Below are 16,293 nucleotides of genomic sequence, written 5' to 3' on the forward strand. Positions count from 1 at the left end.
ACTTGGTGATCCCCAGAAGTACATAAAATTCAGAAAGAAACTGAAGATAAACTCATGATTTTTGCTCTTTTCCACAGAGCATTAATAGCTTTTAGAACTGAAATTGTTTTATTAATTTGATTAGGTTGAGGGAAAATCCAAGGCTTCTATGAATAATTCAAGTTGCTGTCAGATCCTAGAAAGCCTTATGGAAAGTAGTGTTATACCTCAGAAATGCCCGCACAAAAGACCATACATTTAATTTTCAATAACATTGATTTATAGTTTTATAAGGAAAATAATAAATATAATGAATTACCTCCATATTTCCTGATCTCAGTCACTATAAAATAACTGCTGTAGTTTTACATTTCCAGTGTGAAATATTAAATGCATAAATCAAAACAAAATTATTTTTCATCTTAGAGAGACTGGTTCCTGAGACTGACAAATTCATTTTATTTTAAAATTAATGTTTTAAGAAAAAAATCTCCATTGAATCTCTACCAACTTTAAAAAGAATAAAAGAGCTTTCATTTTACTATTTTGCCTATGATGTCTTCCACAACAGGTAATGTGTGTGAAAAATTATTATGGTTTCTACAACTCCAAACTTATCAGAAGCCAAATTGCACTTCCTTCCATGAATCATTCTCTTTACTCACTTCCTTTCTCACGGCATTTCCTTTTTCCACAATTGTTTTACCTTCAGTTGCCACCCAGAGATAAGCGTCACCCACAATATGTTCCTCTAATGCCCCCAAATTGGCACTTTTATAATTCAAATATTTCCTTACGGTACAACTAAGTAACCACATAATGAGAAGAACATTATCAAATAAGAACAATTCAAGAAAGACTCAGATTTTCAAATAGGTAGAAACAGATGCATTCACTTTTGCATTTTCTCAACTTCATCCTCTAAATTTCATTGAGAACAAGAAACAGTATTTTGCATCCTTGATTAAAAAGAGTAAATCTAATTATAAGAATTCATTTTCACATTTAAATACCTATCCGCTTTTGTAAGTGTTCAGCATTCAACCATAAGAAGCTTTCAGAAGGAGTAATGAAGGCTGAATGCTAAAAAGTGCCAAATCCTCGAACAAATGGGTAACTCTGGGCTAATTGGCCAAGAAGAAAAATTAAATCCACCTAAGGACCAGGATATCAAAGCTTGGAAATAAGTATAAATGAAATACTGTCTTTATGGCTCACTTTACATCCTAGAAACAGAAGAATTAAGATAAGCTTTTTTTAAAAGTTTGTGTGTTTACATGACTCCTTAAGCTATCATATATGTTTTTGGTCAAATATGAATGCAGTTCACTCGCTGATTATAAAACCAAATAAGCTTCTAGGCAAATCTTCTAATTTAAAAATACCTGCTTGTCCTGTGGCTAATTCCAACGTGAAGGAGTACAGACTAACTCCTACGTGAAGAAGGTTAATGTGAATAAGACAAGGAATCATTTTAATCTTTACAATAACTCAGTCTTGTTTTAAGGTGGTGTGCTTTCTGGAGGAGTTTCATAAAGAATCTCTGGAGTCCTGAAATAACCGTCTGGCAAAGATCTGAACAAGCCTCTCTAAAAATAACAATGGGCTGCGGACTTCATAAACATTTTTAGAAATTAAATAGCTGCTAACTTGTTCCATATGGAAACAAATTCACAGAGTCCAACATGCTGTTCATTGAGATCACCAGAACGCATACTCCAAAGGAAGAAGCAAAGTTGTCCACAGTCGTTCCAAAGAAGCCAGAGGAAACAGATGATCCTGAAACCTCTTAAAAAAATAGAAAAACGAAGCGCAAAGGGCTCTAAAAACCACATGAGACTCTTGCCCTAAGACTTCTTAGACTTTCTTAGCCCAGCAAGCTTTGAAGGTCCCCAAATAGTAATTATTGCTCGTTAAATAAGGGCAACAAAAACTGACTAAAATTTTGGACAGTAGTTATACATGCTGAACCATAAACAAATTTAAATTTTACCATTCAGACCGAAAGGATAGCGTCTCATAAATCTACTTCCCTAATATACTTAAGACATGACGAAGCATAGAGAGTCAGAGATGTCGGCTAATTGATCCTATGCATCCAGAGACGTATCAGTTATTCAAAGCGCCCCATCTGTCCTTTCACTCGGAATTCTAAGTAGTCCCAAGTACTGCCCAAACCTCATTTCTGTTTTCATTTGTTGTTGTTGTTGTTGTTGTAATCTCCTTATGTAATAAAAGAAAATGAAAAGACAGAACCAGCAGCGCCCTCTCCCATCTGCTAGCCTGTTAACCAGTGTTTCAGCCATCAGCTCATGAACACCAAGGGTTTATTCATTCCAGTGTTATGTGAGTAAATTGGGAAAATTGGTTTCCTCTGGTAAAAAACACTTATACTTCAAAGTATTTCCCCCCGCGTTCGTACTCCTGATTTTCCCTTTTTGATCTTTACATCTGTTGTCGTATAGATCCAAAAGCTCAGCGATCCCCACCTCCCCTCCAACCATCCCAAACACATGGTTAGTATTTAACATCCAGAACTGCCTTTTCGTTTTTTACTACTTATAATTTTGGGTGCAACTGTCACAAGGAATGAAACTCAAGGAAAAGATAATATCAAAAAGACATTAAGACCAAATTTATTCAGGGTTTTATATTCAAATAAAATTGGTTTTTCTAAATAAAAGGGGGGGTAACATTTCTGGGGCTGTTGCCATAGAGAAAAGTAATAGGAAAAATCTATAGGAAAACATCTTTGAAGTCTGGTATAGTTGGTTGCATTTGCACTGGCAGAACACAGCAGGGCTATGATACTGGTACCTATATAATCGCTGTAGCATTTTGTACTTGAATACCCACAGAAAGATAGGAAATATGTCTGCAGAGAATGGATAAGATACATATGTAAACCTTTGTTACGAAGATTAATGTTGCTCAGAATTAAAATTTGCTCTGAGTTAATGAGATGGTTGGATGGCATCACCGACTCAATGGACATGAGTTTGAGCAAATTCTGGGAGTTGGTGATGGACAGGGAGGCCTGGTGTGCTGCAATCCATGGGGTCGCAAAGAGTAGGAAATGACTGAGCGACTGAACTGAACTGAACATTTAGGTGCTTATTTCGGCAACCAAGTGCTTAAATTAAACTATGTTAATCTGAACATATGGAAATCAAATGGTTTGTCTCTGGTTGGTAGCGTGCAGGTCAACTGAAACAATTGCTCGGTGTTTCTTCTCAATTTCAGGACCGTTTTGCAATAGCTGGAATAGACGGCCAAAGCACTATGAAACTGCGTAATTTGAGGAGCGTGTTCCCTGTCTTAAAATAGTTCCCCATCAGCTATTGGCACCTGAAATTTTGTCATTAAAGATTGATTTTATATTAAAGCCTAGTTAAAGTGTTTAGCTGTAGAGGGCAGAGTAGGTAACACAGAGTGGATGCAGGTGTTTTGTGCGGTGTATTATTTTTACTTTGAACCATGTCAATGTATTGCTATGTGGCGCTGGTAGCTTAGTCACTGAGTTGTGACCGACTCTTGTGACCCCACAGACTGTAGCCCGCCAGACTCCTCTGTCCATGGGATTTCTCAGGCAAGAATACTGGAGTGAGTTGCCATTTCCTTCTTCAGTATTACCATAAATCACCTATTAATAGATTTTTAATTAAAAAAAAAGATTATCTTAAAACCATAGAAATCCTCTGGAAGTTCCAGTTGACATGTAAATGCTTCTGGGAAAAGGGCATCTTTTTGCAGAAATTAGCTGATAGCCAGCTGGGACTGAGAGCAGCCCTTAACTCAGAGAGCGTTCCCGGTCTGTGAATTCTCCCCTTCCTGGCAGAGCTTCCCCAGCCACCCTGATTTGTCAGAGCCCCTCTGGCAATCTGTCCTTGGAACTATGGATATTATACTGGGCACAATACTGACTGTGAAACAAGAACAGGCTGGGCATGGACAAAGAAGGAGAAGTTGAAGGGGTCACTGCAGGATGTAGGGAGGAGGCTACCTGCTGTACTGTACTACCCATGCCTGGCCTCACCTCTGTCCTCCTCATGTGTATGGATACGGTATGGACACACGCACACCATCAAATACCCTCTATAGTGCTGTAGTGTCCAGTGGAGAACCAAGGGTAATTTCCAGGCCAAAATGTGTGAACTACATTTGGCATCTTCTGGTTTCTTTCTGAAGCACTCCCTTTCTTGCTAAATGTTCACGGATCCCCTCATCAACTCGCTTCCTTCTCCATCATCAAAGCATGTTCTACGTGTGTCAAAGAACATGAGAAGGATAAATATACTAATATGATGTCTCTATGAGTCTTCATGAGTTGTGCTGGCTGCTGTAGCAAGCAATCCCAACATCTCAGGGGCTTAACAAAGTGCAGGTTTATATGTGGCTCACATCACAGTCCTTAAAGCTTGGGGAATGTCCCTGGGCGTGTCTTCTCCAAGTAGCAGCTCAGGGATGAAAGTGCCTCCCATCTTTATTTTGCCGCCATCTCCCACAGACGGCCTACATGTTTACCAAGGAAAGAGTTAAAGAGTTAAGACAGTATGTGGACAGTGATACAGGAGACTTTATGGCCAGGGCTGGAAGTCACAGACGCCATATTCGCCCACATGCCTTGCATAACTAAATAACTTTGAAAGAATGTATTTTTCTTTTGTGCTCAGGAGAATAGAACAGGATTGACCAACACTTAATCAGTCTGTTACGCAAATCCCCTCTCTTTCTGGTCATCAAATATCTATTTCAATACTTCTCCCGCAGTATCTTCTCATCATGCCATCTACTACAAAGTTCTGTTTCTCTGGGCAAAGAGCAGTCCTCTCACCAAAGCGGGGTATAACTAAGCTAGTCGCCACCACATATGAACCAAAAAGACAAGTTAGCAGCTCTTCATTTACGCATTCCTTATACGGTGGTGGAAGAGAGGCAGGGTAACTGCGAGAAAGACTTCTATTTAGAGACAGGAATGAGAATTAGAGAGTAGTCTAGTAGTTCCAGGAGACTGGTGGGCCCGTTCCTTAATTTGGCTTTGATTCTGTTCGCTGGGAGAAACTCCTCTGTTAGCTCTTCTCCATTACCCCTTTGCCCATCTTCTAGGCAGCCTGTTCTTGCCCTTTGTCTGCCTTGCGGACATCTGAGAGATGTGTTTCAGAGGATGGCCTCTTTGGAGGCTATAGAGCATCCGAAGCCCTGCCTGCTGTTCACGGAAGCTTGAGAACTGTCCTAATGGGCATTGGCTAAAAATAAGACCTTTGACCAAGGATTTTGGTGCAAGCTCTTGCACTGGGAGGTGATCTCAAAAAGCGCTTTGAGTAGTGGAGAGAAACACATGGAAGGAAGGCAAGTCAGTAACACGAGCGTTCATGGGTAGGTTCAGTTCAGTTCAGTCGCTCAGTCATGTCTGACGCGTTGCAACCGCAAAACCACAGCGTGCCAGGCCTCCCTGTCCATCACCAACTCCCGGAGCCTACCCAAACTCATGTCCATTGAGTCAGTGATGCCATCCAGCCATCTCATCCTCTGTCGTCCCCTTCTCCTCCTGCCCTCAATCTTTCCCAGCATCAGGGTCTTTTCAAATGAGTCAGCTCTTCACATCAGGTGGCCAAAGTATTGGAGTTTCAGCTTCAAATTCAGTCCTTCCAATGAACACCCAGGACTGATCTCCTCTAGGATGGACTGGTTGGATACCCTTGCAGTTCAAGGGACTCTCAAGAGTCTTTTCCAACACCAAAGCATCAGTTCTTCTGTGCTCAACTTTCTTTATAGTCCAACTCTCACATCCATACATGACTACTAGAAAAACCATAGCCTTGATGAGACGAACCTTTGTTGACAAAGTAATGTCTCTATTTTTTAATATGCTGTCTAGATTGGTCATAACTTTTCTTCCAAGGAGTAAGCGTCTTTTAATTTCATAAGTAGATTACCACTAGAGAGATTTTAGTAGACAAGCTGGAGCTCAAAACCTCTGGGGACCCTCTGAAAGGCTATGTGGAACGCAGCTTCCAAGAGGGATATAGAAACTCCAGTCTCTCCTTGATGTAAGGTCACTCCTGGGGTGCAAATTCCAAGCAGTCCTTCAGGTGACAGAGTCCCCCAGGGCAAAGAGATACGGGGCTGAGATGTGTCAGCTGTGTCCCGAAACAGGCTGGGGAAATAATAATAGTGAAATGATAGCATTTGCTAAAGGGCCTGAGAGTTCCTTAAAATTTAGTCAAGGAATTTTCTAGTCTGGATTCACTATTTCTTTGGCAACACAATTCCCTCAACAATTTAGTAGGCTTCCAACACAGTCACCTCGAGCAGGAAACACTCCCAAATTTCTGAGATACAATTTGTAAATGAGATTCCCTTCTTTGCATTCTCACCCTCAAGCCTGTCTCCTCCAGTTTAATGAGCTAACTTGAGGCTTGTTGAAGAGGTCTCTAGTCCTTCCCATTCTGTGGTTTTCCTCTATTTCTTTGCATTGATCACTGAGGAAGTCTTTCTTATCTCTCCTTGCTATTCTTTGGAAGTCTGCATTCAGATGCTTATATCTTTCCTTTTCTCCTCTGCTTTTTGCTTCTCTGCTTTTCACAGCTATTTGTAAGGCCTCCCCAGACAGCCATTTTGCTTTTTTGCATTTCTTTTCCATGGGGATGGTCTTAATCCTGTCTCCTGTACAATGTCACCAACCTCCGTCCAGAGTTCATCAGGCACTCTATCTATCAGATCTAGTCCTTTAAATCTATTTCTCACTTCCGCTGTATAATCATAAGGGGTTTGATTTAGGTCATACCTGAATGGTCTAGTGGTTTTCCCTACTTTCTTTAATTTAAGTCTGAATTTGGCAATAAGGGGTTCATGTTCTGAGCCACAGTCAGCTCCTGATCTTGATTTTCTTGTCTGTATAGAGTTTCTCCAACTTTGGCTGCAAAGAAGATAATCAATCTGTTTTTGGTGTTGACCATCTGGTGACGTCCACGTATAGAGTCTTCTCTTGTGTTGTTGGAAGAGGGTGTTTGCTATGACCAGTGCATTTTCTTGACAAAACTCTATTAGCCTTTGCCCTGCTTCACTCTGCATTCCAAGGCCAAATTTGCCTGTTACCCTGGGTGTTCCTTGACTTCCTACTTTTGCATTCCAGTCCCCTGTAATGAAAAGGACATCTTTTTGGGGTGTTAGTTCTAAAAGGTCTTGTAGGTCTTCATTGAACCGTTCAACTTCAGCTTCTTCAGTGTTACCGGTTAGGGCATAGACTTGGATTACTGTGATACTGAATGGTTTGCCTTGGACAGGAATGGTATGGACATAACAGAAGCAGACAGAGAAGGCAATGGCAACCCACTCCAGTACTCTTGCCTGGAAAATCCCATGGACGGAGGAGCCTGGTAGGCTGTAGTCTATGGGGTCACTAAGAGTCGGGCACGACTGAGCAACATCACTTTCACTTTTCACTTTCATGCATCAGAGAAGGAAATGGCAACCCACTCCAGTATCCTTGCCTGGAGAATCCCAGGGACAGAGGAGCCTAATGGGCTGCTGTCTATGGGGTCGCACAGAGTGGGACACGACTGAAGTGACTTAGCAGCAACAGAAGCAGAAGATATTAAGAAGAGGTGGCGAGAATATACAGAAGAACTGTACAAAAAAGATCTTCATGAACAAGATAATCACAATGGTGTGATCACTCACCTAGAGCCAGACATCTTGGAATGTGAAGTCAAGTGGGCCTTAGAAAGCATCACTATGAACAAAGCTGGTGGAGGTGATGGAATTCCAGTTAAGCTATTTCAAATCCTGAAAAATAATGATGTGAAAGTGCTGCACTCAATATGCCAGCAAATTTGGAAAACTCAGCAGTGGCCACAGGACTGGAAAAGGTCAGTTTTCATTCCAATTCCAAAGAAAGGCAATGCCAAAGAATGCTCAAACTACCACACAATTGCACTTATCTCACACGCTAGTAAAGTAATGCTCAAAATTCTCCAAGCCAGGCTTCAGCAATATGTGAACTGTGAACTTCCAGATGTTCAAGCTGGTTTTAGAAAAGGCAGAGGAACCAAAGATCAAATTGCCAACATCTGCTGGATAATGGAAACAGCAAGAGAGTTCCAGAAAAACATCTATTTCTGCTTTATTTACCATGCCAAAGCCTTTGACTCTGCGGATCACAATAAACTGTGGAAAATTCTGAAAGAGATGGGAATACCAGACCACCCGACCTGCCTCTTGAGAAACCTCTATGCTGGTCAGGAAGCAACAGTTAGAACTGGACATGGAACAACAGACTGGTTCCAAATAGGAAAAAGAGTCCGTCAAGGCTGTATATTGTCACCCTGCTTATTTAACTTATATGCAGAGTACATCATGAGAAACGCTGGGCTGGAAGAAGCACAAGCTGGAATCAAGATTGCTGGGAGAAATATCAATTACCTCAGATATGCAGATGACACCACCCTTATGGCAGAAAGTGAAGAGGAGCTAAAAAGCCTCTTGATGAAAGTGAAAGTGGAGAGTGAAAAAGTTGGCTTAAAGCTCAACATTCAGAAAACGAAGATCATGGCGTCTGGTCCCATCACTTCATGGGAAATAGATGGGGAAACAGTGGAAACAATGTCAGACTTAATTTTTTTGGGCTCCAAAATCACTGCAGATGGTGACTGCAGCCACGAAATTAAAAGACGCTTACTCCTTGGAAGAAAAGTTATGACCAACCTAGAGAGCATATTCAAAAGCAGAGACATTACTTTGCCAACAAAGGTCCATCTAGTCAAGGCTATGGTTTTTCCAGTGGTCATGTACGGATGTGAGAGTTGGACTATAAAGAAAGCTGAGTGCTGAAGAACTGATGCTTTTGAACTGTGGTGTTGGAGAAAACTCTTGAGAGTCCCTTGGACTGCAAGGAGATCCAACCAGTCCATTCTAAAGGAGATCAGTCCTGGGTGTTCTTTGGAAGAAGTGATGCTAAAGCTGAAGCTCCAGTACTTTGGCCACCTGATACGATGAGTTGACTCATTGGAAAAGACTCTGATGCTGGGAGGGATTGGGGGAAGGAGGAAAAGGGGACAACAGAGGATGAGATGGCTGGATGGCATCACTGACTCGATGGACGTGAGTTTGAGTGAACTCCGGGAGTTGGTGATGGACAGGGCGGCCTGCTGCTACTGCTGCTGCTAAGTTGCTTCAGTCGTATCCGACTCTGTGCGACCCCATAGATGGCAGCCCACCAGGCTCCCCCATCCCTGGGATTCTCTAAGCAAGAACACTGGAGTGGGTTGCCATTTCCTTCGTATGTTGCAATTCATGGGGTCGCAAAGATTCGGACATGACTGAGCGTCTGAACTGAACTGAACTTGAGGCTATCTGCAACCTGGAGGATGAGGTAATCTTCCTTATCAGTAAATCACAAGCGGGAATCAGTTGATAATCAGCTAAGGAAACACACATCCTTAATCTGACCTTTGCCCTGAGTTACTTGATTTAACTAACAATTTTTTTAACCTCACTTTTCCTATTGAGGATTTAGGAACAGCATTTTCACCCAAACATTTCTGGATTCCATCTAGTCCCTCTCATTTATGTTTGTAAACCAGCCAAGTTTTTCCTGAGCCCATCTTTTTTTGTGTAATACCTTAGCCTGTAATTGCTGGCCCAAACTAACGGTCTGATTCACTTCAGCCATTGCCCCAAACGCTGCAGACTGAGCAGGGACTTGTTCTGACCTCTGATTTATTGCAAGTGGTGGTTGTACTAAATATTTCGCCACCACCTCACATGAACAGCCGTCTTCACACACTTCGATATCAATTTTCTCACTGTGTGTGTCATTGCTCAGTCGTGTCCAACTCTTTGCGACCCCATGGACTGTAGCCTACGAGGCTCCTCCATCCATGGGATTTTCCAGGCAAGAGTATTGGAGTGGGTTGCCATTTCCTTCTCCAGGGGATCTTCCAACCCAGGGATTGAACCCGGGTCTCCTGCATTGCAAACAGATGCTTTACCCTCTAAGCCACCAGGGAAGCCCCTACTTACCTCTCAACAGTTAAGTCAATGCTAATACTACATATATTTAATGGAAGTGCTTCACTTCTGATATAAACATTTCTATTTGGATAAATAACCTTAGCTGCTATAACAAGCAACCTCAAAAATCCCAAAGGCTTAGCAATGTAAAGGTGTATTTGTCGTTTGTATATAGTCTGATGTGCATGTAAAGCTCTCAGGAGGCTTTCCTACAAATGAGGCTGCTTCCAGTTTCAAATGGCACCATCTCCAATATAACCTTCTCAATAACCAAGGTGGGAAAGAAATGTTGGAAAATTAAGCAGAGGATTTTAAATCCAGAGCTAGACCTGCTAGACATCCCTTCCACGGACATTCCTTTAGCCCAGACCTAACGCAGACAACAAGCTTTCTGCGGGCCAGAACAAGGGAGGTTGGAAATGCCAGGTACACGTTACCTGGAAAGAAGAAAGGGAGGTTTATGTTGCTTGGCTCTAGCAAAGCGACTGTCAAGTCTAACATATTTCTACTCCAAAACAGGGCTAACTTTGAAACAAAGAAAATTAATCTCTCACAATAAAATTCTGTATTATAGACCAGCTTTGGGGGTAAGGGATCCCCTGACATCCTCTCCGTCACATGACAAGCATTTGGTTTATCGTTCAGTATTTAAGGCTCTACCTGTGTATATGATTTCTGTTTTCACTGGGAAGTAAATGACCAAGAAGAATCGAGCAGAAATGCTCCGTTATTTGGTGACTTATCTTACAGTGATGGCACATGTGGTTTCTTCCTGCTGATCTACTAAAATGTAGAAACGCTGCCAATCCCTCCTAGAAACAGACATGGATACATGAATTTCTGTTTTTACTTTCCTAGAGGCACCTTTGCTGCAACTGATCTCCAGTTGCCTATAATATTTAAAACCTTGGAGAACAAAGTATCCACATGTTAAATTACCTTTTATCATCTACTTTTCTTCTGAATAAATACATTAGCCTTTAGGTGTCAAGGTGCATGAAAAAATATGCAGGCTAAGAAAACCTGGGAGAACACACAGCGCAGAGAATAGAAATCGGCCCAGGGCCCAAACATAGTTTTAAGAATCACATAATAGGTGCATTTAACCTAAATGAAGTCAAGTATCTATGCTCAATATACAGTTTTAAATATTATAAAATTCTATAAAAGGCAATATTGCATTTGTACTATTTTTCACGTATTAGACACACACTATGTAGGGTTGTATGTACAAAACCATCTATGAATCATTCATGAAGCAAAAATCGTTCATGAAGTAAAAGGGATTTTTAAGGATAATTTTCTGTGATTTTTACAAATGTGAGCTTTTGAATCATTTAATGCCCTGGTAAGAAGCAATTCCTGATGCTAGGAAAGATTAAAAGCAGAAGAAGAAGGCAACAGAGGATGAGACGGTTGGATGGAATCACCGATTCGGTGGACCTGAACTTGGGCAAACTCCAGGAGATGCTGAGGGACGCAGAAGCCTGGCATGCTGCAGTCCTTGGGGTCTCGAAGAGTTGGGCATGACTTGGTAGCTGAACAACAACAAGATGCGATTCCATAGTAATCTCATTTCTGCACGTCAGGCCTCCTGATTCAGCCTCACTGCACTCTGACCTTATTTCCTCTTTGCTGGTTCATCCTCTCTCCTGATCCTGGGCCAGTCTCCAGCTCAGGAATGAACATCACTTTTTGGATAATCCTTGTTTGATGACTGATATTACTTTGCCAACAAAGGTCCATATAGTCAAAGCTATGGTTTTTCCCGTAGTTATGCACAGATGTGAGTTGCATCGTGAAGAAGACTGACCACAGAAGAATCGATGCTTTATATTGTGATGCTGAAGAAGACTCTTGAGAGTCCCTTGAACAGCAAGGAGATCAATCCAGTCCATCCTAAAGGAAACAAACCTGAATATTCATTGGAAGGGCTGATGCTGAAGCTGAAGCTCCGATACTTTGGCCACCTGATGCGAAGAGTTGACTCATTGGAAAAGACCCTGATGCTGGGAAAGATTGAGGGCAGAAGGAGAAGGGGACAACAGAGGATGAGATGGTTGGATGGCATCACCGACTCAATGGACATGAGTCTGAGCAAATTCTGGGAGATGGTGAAAGACAGGGAAACCTGGCCTGCTGCAGTCCATAGCATCGCAAAGAAAACTTAGTGACTAAACAACAGCAAATATAATATATTAGCAAAGACTTGAACTTGTCCCATGTTTCTAGCCGGTTGTTTCCTACAGAATGACAAGATCTTGTCTAAAGCAGGGCTCTCGATAGGGCTACATGTATATCAGATGTAATCCAGGACTGAGAAGCAACTGGAGACCACTCACGCCATTACTGACTGAGGAGAAGCAAGCCCTTTGCCACAGCTGCATAGCCCTCATCCACGTCTCAGGTTTAGCCCATTTTGGTCTCTGCCATAGCTTCCTGTGACCTCAAGATGCCATATCATAAACCCTCTTTTGCTAAAAGCAGCCTTCACTTTCAGCAGCAAGAATGCACTTGACCAAAGGTTTTCAGCTCCTGGTTCCAGCTTCACCTAGGAAGCTGAAGGGCTAGTCCCTTTTAAATGATGAAATACTCAAGACATTAACTAAAAAAAAAAAAAAAACAAAAAACTGCTACTATTTATTGCGTACGTACATTTCCCTGGGGGCTCAGATGGGAAAGAATCCGCCTGCAATGCAAGAGACCTGGGCTCTATCCCTGGCTCGGAAAGATTCCCTGAAGAAGGGCATGGCAACCCACTCCAGTATTCTGCCTGGAGAATTCCATGGACAGAGGAGCCTGGCGGGCTACAGTCCATGGGGTTGGAAAGAGTCGGGCACGACTGGGTGACTAACACTTTCACTTTTCACTCACTGTGTGCCAGACACTCTGCTAAGAGCTTCACATATATTAAATCATTTAATCATCACAACGACCATATGCGATAAGTACTATTATTATCTTCATTTTACGAATAAAGACATCAAGGAAAAAGAATTTCAGTCATTCGCCCAAGGACACGGTGCCTGTCATGGTGGAGCTGCAATCTGAACTCAAACATCCCGACTCCAGGGTCTGCGCTGTTACACAATTTCCTCCCTTACAGAAGACTCCGGTTTCATCTGCCAATAACCAATACCTTGTTTGTGGTAGCCCTAGGACTGCTGTCGGCAGTGACAAAAATAGAAGGAAATTAGCATTTCACCTGAAAAAACCTTCCTTTCAAGGTTGATACCTTCTGGACGTTTAGACCTGAGTAAGTTCTAGGATGTTTTCACATTGATTCACTGAGGATGATCACTTAGTCCAGCGTTATTATTTCAGAAAGTACTTACAGCTATTTACCCTAGCAGAAAATCGGTAGGAGTTGTCATTATTTAAATCTTATTGCTGAGGCGCTACAGTCATGAAGCTATTTCCTGAGTGGGTGCTCAACGAGAGAAGACAGATAGTCAATCACCTGGACCCCAGAAAACTGAAGTGAGAAAGGCAAAGTTGTACAAGACTAGGTCACAATAGAGACGCAATTAGCTTTGGGCACCTATCCTTTGAATTGGGCTGTGTCTATACAACGGCAGAAAAAAAATCTTAATTGCTCATTCCCGTCAGTCAGCAATTCAAAGTATCAAATTACAGGCAAATGATTTATTTAATAGCACATTACTATTATAATATATGCATAGATGTATGTGTGTGTGTATACATACGCACCCCAAAACTGTTTACTACCAACACTTGCTAACTATTTGGGTGTTTGATTAATGAAAGAAGCCTAGACTGTACAGCAACCGGAGCCTTCGTGCGTCACTGTTACATGGATGGGCGCCTTAACTCACATCATTTGGTGGTGGAGGGAAGTGCCTCACAGAGGAGGAATTTTGTGTTTAAAAATATATTGGAGAAAATAAAATGAAAACAGCACCAGGAGTGTGAGCAGATTTTGAGATCTTACTATTCGGGTGGCAATTATCTGTGTGGGCTCTATTTAGGCTTCTGGGAGCTCTTCCTGCAGCCTGCCCTGGGACGATACTTGAACTCCCACAGGAGCGTTCAAAGCCCGGGGATGGTAGGCAGTTGGCTGTGTAATAAAACCCAGAGGATATGACAGGTGTGTGTGCCCCCAAGACATCTGCCCTTCCCATCACCCACACCCTCCCCATCATGAAGCTCACCCTTCTTGCCCTATTTTTTCTGCCAAAATCACACCTTGAAGACGAACCCTGTTAAAACAAACACATTGCTTGTGAGACATTACATCGTGACTCGGCAATGGTCACGTATATAGTGACCCAGTATTTACTCAGCAGACCAGATAACATGCTCCTGGCAGAGCTCACAGTTCTGAGAAAATGTGACACTCAGCCAGACGGTTGAATAAGGCGAGGAGGAGGAAGGAAGTCACGGGACGCATCCTGAGTAGGCAAGGCTGACCTTAGCCATCCATGGTCACGGGAGAGCGTGGTTGGAGCTTAGAAGACAGCTCCTAAAACGGCCACTGGGAGGTACCGAGTAAGCCAGCGAGTTGGGGGTGGCGGGGAGGACCATTTTGTTCCTGTATGCCAGATAACAGAGGAAGAAAGCGGAAAGCATGAAAAAAACACATGGTTTGTGAGACTTAGTCAAAAGTTTCTTTCTTTTGGAAAGAGGTCAGGATGTGATGATTAAAATAGTTAAAATGCATTTTCTTGAGGTCATCCACATTTTATCTTCTTGAATATAGTCATTTCTGCAAGCTGCCCTAACCACAACCTGGAGGGCTTAAAACAACAGAAATGTATTCTCTCACGGTTCTGGAGGCCAGAAGTCCAAAAGCAAGAGGTCAGTAGGGCCGTGCTCCCTGAGGCTCTAGCGGGGAATCTGTGTCGTGCCCTCCTCTCGTCTTTGGTGTTGCCAGAAGCCCTTGGCACTCCCTGGCTTGCGAACAGACCTCCGCAGCCCTCTGTCATCGTGCGATGCTCTCCCTGTCTGTCTGTCTGTCTCTCTCTCTCTTGTCTTCTAAGGACACTAGTCACTGGATTAGGACCCACCCTCGTCGAGCATGACTTCCTTTTAACCTAATTACATCTTCAGAGACCTCTGTTTACATGTCAGGGTCACATTCCTGGGTACTTGGGGTTAGGACTTCAACACATCTTTTAAAGGGGGGACACAATTCAACCCACAAATTGCGGTCTTTTTTCCACCAAAGCATCAACACTTCAGTGTTGTGCATCATTCTTCCCAAAGCCTTCCCACAGTTCCGATGGGATCATTCACAGGGAAGCATGGCCGTTCCAGTAAAGGAAGCAATTGAGGAAAAGACTTATCAGTGTCATTATGAAACTGAACAGCTCCTAGAAATTTAAGATCATATTCTTATTATGTTCTTCCATGGAGCTCTCCTGGCGTCAGCGCTTCCATAAAGTTTTCAGTTTCACCCTTGGCAATCATCCAGTACATGAGCACAGCAGACAGGCGTTGGCACAAAGGCATAAAGGACCATTGTTAGGACAAGGAGTGGCAGCCCAGGAATAAGGAAGAAAGAGAGGAGCTAATCTCAGGGGCAAAGAAAATTGCCCACTAAATCAGTGATATCCATAATACCAAACAAAGGGAGGCTTAAGAGACAGGTTCTTATTTTAAAAGAAGGGGGAGTGGGGAGAGAGAGACAGGAGAGACAGGTTTTCAACAGGATGAAAACTTGGAGTAGCATCTGGATATAATTAGCATACAAATGGAGTGTTGATTCTATAACTTTTCCCGTCTTTAGTTTTTACAACACACACACACCCAGATTCCAAGTAAGGCAAAGAAACTAATTAATAGATCAGTCATTAAATAAATGAAACTCAGGTTATCCACAGCATCCATTAATGGGCCAGCATCAATACACCTACACATCCATGACAGACACTGTCCGCTGAGACCAATCAGACTCTGCTTGTCGCTCCGTGTTTAGGAAGCAAGTCATTAATATCAACAGTTAAGGTTTCAGAATAACACTCTCAAGTGAAATGGAGGCATTATAAAAATCAGGATCGCCCATTCATAACACAGCTTCATCACACCCAAATTTTAAAACTTGAAAAGCTTTAAGAGACGTTAGACGTAAGAATGGTCTCTAGACTGCTTAAAATTGGATAGGAAATGACTTTAAGATGTGAATCTACACATCAAAAGATAATACTGTAAGAACTTTGACCCCCAGCTTCCAATAAAGCTGCCTTTATTTATGAATTCCACCTAAGCTAAGGGCATTAGGAATTAAGTCCTGAGCTACTTTCTCTGGCTTTAATGCCCTCCAAAACAGCAGAAATTTAT

General features: G+C 42.3%; 1 long non-coding RNA gene across 3 annotated transcripts in view; it reads right to left on the reverse strand.

Moving 5' to 3' along the window:
• The window catches only part of LOC121819689 (uncharacterized), a 35,576-nt gene extending 21,085 nt beyond the window's left edge, over nucleotides 1-14,491 (reverse strand). The window contains exon 1 of one of the 3 annotated variants that reach the window (XR_009600946.1): nucleotides 14,166-14,491. This is a non-coding gene — a long non-coding RNA (uncharacterized LOC121819689). The remainder of the gene's footprint in view (nucleotides 1-14,165) is intronic. The other 2 variants (XR_006060048.2, XR_006060049.2) reach the window with 2 other exon arrangements.
• Nucleotides 14,492-16,293: the final 1,802 nt, after the last annotated feature.

The sequence above is a fragment of the Ovis aries genome, chromosome 5 (genome assembly GCF_016772045.2).
Source record: "Ovis aries strain OAR_USU_Benz2616 breed Rambouillet chromosome 5, ARS-UI_Ramb_v3.0, whole genome shotgun sequence".
NCBI classification, from domain to species: Eukaryota; Metazoa; Chordata; class Mammalia; order Artiodactyla; family Bovidae; genus Ovis; species Ovis aries.